Raw genomic sequence first — 3,723 nt, forward strand, 5'->3', positions numbered from 1 at the left:
GACTAAAACCAAAATAAGTTGCACCATATCCCAAGGTATTCAATCCAAACTCCATGATTGTATGAATCTACATCACGCAAATAAATGTGTTGATGTTGAGCATGGGAGAAACCTTTTCATCAGTACTCCTTGACAAATATCAATTATAGATGCAAGGTGACCCATTGATAATTAAAAAGGGGCCTAAGTTAAAAAGTATGAGTTTACAAGAGTGGATGAATGTTATGATGTCAAACACTTGTAGAATCAATCAAGAAAGGGTTAATAGGGTGTACCCATTAACAACTACAATTTCGAAGGTACTTTCAATATTTTTAGACCTACTTCCTAGATAGGATTTGGTATTCATAAGAAGAGATCCAAAAGGACAACGTGAGGGCATCCCTTGTTAACGAAAACAAAACAAGGACCATGGATTTGATCTAAGAATAAACCATAAAGTACATTCGGATACAATTAAGGTCAACATAAATGATTAACAAATCCACATAAATGTGAACTGTTTAAAAAACTTCCCTTAAACATTAGCATGACATAATGAGGGCTTAGGTGGCAACTAACACCAATGAGACCCAGTGATAACAAGTGAGAATTTAAGAGCATTGAAGCATTCTTTGTATGAACTGGAAGAATAACCAATCACAAAGGAGCACAGTCTCATAACAATGGTACAACTTCTAATGCAATACTAAATCCCAACTGTAAGAGATTAATGTAAATAGGTGATATATTCAAGGGCCACAAATAATAATGGTTACCACTTCCTCTGAATTAATAACAAAGTTTGAAATTCTTCCCTCCCTTTCTTTTCTTTTTGATTTTTTTTGTATTTTTCATTTTTTCAAAGAATAAAAAAATACTAAAAGTATGCTCAACTATAGTGGAGAAGACAAGTGCCTTAATGGCATGCAACTACATTCCAAGTGCATGGAATAGGCCTATGTAAAGAAAATGCACAAAACGTGTTGGGTAAGTTATGTACACTCATAAATATATCCTTTACAGGGATAAATATCAAAAAAATAAAGGCAAATGATGAAAATGATGAATATCAAAAGTGATTGCAATGGAAATAAGCGTGAGGAAGAAAATAACAATATACATAGTAGGAACAAAGGGACAAGTGATAATAAATAAGTGCAATTGTAAAGAAATAAAAGAATGGAGACTCATTAGGTCATGAGTGCCAAAAGATGAGAAAGAAGCATCTGGTCTCAAATATTAATTCATGGCAGTGCTAATATGGCTCTTGAGCCTATGGGAAAAGTTTAGCATGGGAGGTAAATTGTGAAAGGATTTCTAACTATAGAAACCCACTACCACACAATTAACTACCTCATAGAAAATAGGAATGGAAACACCACAACTTGACAAGATTGTCCCTTAGTCATAATGTTAGAACATTTCTAGGTTAACAATGCAAAATGCAAATGAGAAGACTATCATTGTATGATTACTTGAAACATTTACCTCAAAGGTCACAAAGAACTAATGCATAAGAAGTGTCAAACTGACATTATATAATTTTGTAGAAGACATTAAAAACAACTAATATCAAGGTTATACAATTGGATAAGATTTTTCAATAATTCAATGCATAAATTGGAAGCCACAAGAGGTTTCAAGAACAAAAAAATATCATAAAATGGCATTATAAGGCCTTAAAAGGGTCAAAAAAACATGTTTATATTGATTCAATAAGTTCATTTTAACCATTTCATCTTATGCATTTTATCCTTGTGGTAAAATTTATTTTTACCCCACAAATGTTTAGTGCAAATTATGAGAGATGCAACCAATAATTTCACATTTCAACTAGATTAGGTAAACCCTCAATACATGTTCTTCAAGTTTAAGTAATTTACTTTTAACTTGACTGGATTTATGTTAGGTGTCAAAACCCATCTAGACCACAACTATGTGATTGCAAGTGCAACACCTATTAGTCACAACTAAAAGGCCTTGAATACAATTATTATGTAGAAAATTCATAGTTGGGCACGTTTATCCTTATGAAAAATCGTGGTCAAGCTCTAAACATGGCAAAAATGGAAAAAATTCTCAAACATTTGATCATAAAATATTGTCTTATACATTGTATTTGTTGTAAAAGGATGTCCCCCGCTCAAAGTGGACTGAAATTATTGGCTTCTTATCAATTTTAAGGCACATGGTTCATAAAATAATGCTAGATTTCATTATATATAAGATAATAAAATGTTGGAGAGATAATACAAATTATACACAAAATCTCTATATGTACCTTCATACCGGGGCCTTTTTATTAGGCACCTTCATCTCACATGGGAAATACACAAAATAAGTTGATGGAAGATGTAAAAGAATTTGAAGAAGAAATATGTCTTAAGTACCAATGGGAATGGCATGGGAATCCTTGGTATTGATAAATACACAAGAATATCAAAAATCCTAATGAAGGTGGGAGTCCTTAGCATTCCTAATAAGGCAAAAAATAGATTGGGAATCTCCATATGAGTCTAATAGTGTGCAAGAAAATATATTGGAAATTTTCACTTGAATCCCATACTTCAGCAGTAGCTATAAATTATGAATGACCATGACTTCAAAGTAGGGCATTCATTATTACTAACAAGACGTAATATATATTATACCCATTGCAAAGCATTTAAAGATGAACACCCACTCTAAATTTTGAAAATAAGAAAACACAGGACATAAAAAATAAAATATATTTGGGCTAAAAAATTTCTTTGTGTTATATTCAAAGAAAGTGATAAACACAACTGTAGCACCCTCCTCCCACATTTACCCAAGTTACCGGCCTACCGAGGTAAACATGTGATGAAGAGTTACTATGATATGATTCAATGTCCTATATCACCCTAAGGAAGTGGAATTGAAAAACCAAACACCTTAATGACTTCCCTATCAGGTGTTATACGACCCCCAAGGGCTAAACCACCCTTCCAGGTGCCCAAGCCTTGAATTAAACCTATTTTTTTAGTGTCGTGATCTTCCAGACATTAGCACAACATAGTCTGATTTTGACTAAAACCCTCCAATCGCACGCATGATTCCTACAAGGGAGCAACTAGAGTCTTTTTCACCTAGTTATGTGCCTACGACCACAAAATTTAAGCCACTTTTTTAGGCTAGGATCCATACCTCTTCCCATAAATTTATGAAACTTTCCATAACCATGAATGACACAAGGACAAATCCTTCCCTACAAATGTTAGACAAGAACTTGACCTAACAAGGCCCAGCCATGACAATCATTTTGTCAAACATACCGTGAACATGAAATCTACATGTCATAAATACACATATGAACATAGGGATCTCATACTTTTCTGGCAATCTTTAAGAAGGTATAATTCCCTCTCATATTAGCTACAAAAACATATTTTAGATCATGCATTCGATAACCAATCACACGTTCATCAAACATGTCAAGAGCCACAAACAATATTCATCATATAACCAGCTACTAACCAACATATAAACCATGGAAACTCAACCATAATTTTTGGGTAGGGGTCCCCTAGGTCCAAGTTTTGTCTAAGTCATGTAAAGTCTCCGCATTTTGAGGAGTGGAGCGTGATTAGCGCAGAGTTATAAGAGTCAAAGGGGATTTAGGGTGGGTCAAAGCCCCTTATTTTGTAAAGGGATGGGATTATTTAGAATATTTTGAGCTCCGCCCATGGTTTGCAGACCATGGTATTGTAAGGGTAAAGGATA

The sequence above is a fragment of the Pinus tabuliformis genome, chromosome 5_2, assembly GCF_031772625.1.
Source record: "Pinus tabuliformis cultivar Carrire ecotype Pingquan chromosome 5_2, CPIR1, whole genome shotgun sequence".
Lineage (NCBI taxonomy): Eukaryota > Viridiplantae > Streptophyta > Pinopsida > Pinales > Pinaceae > Pinus > Pinus tabuliformis.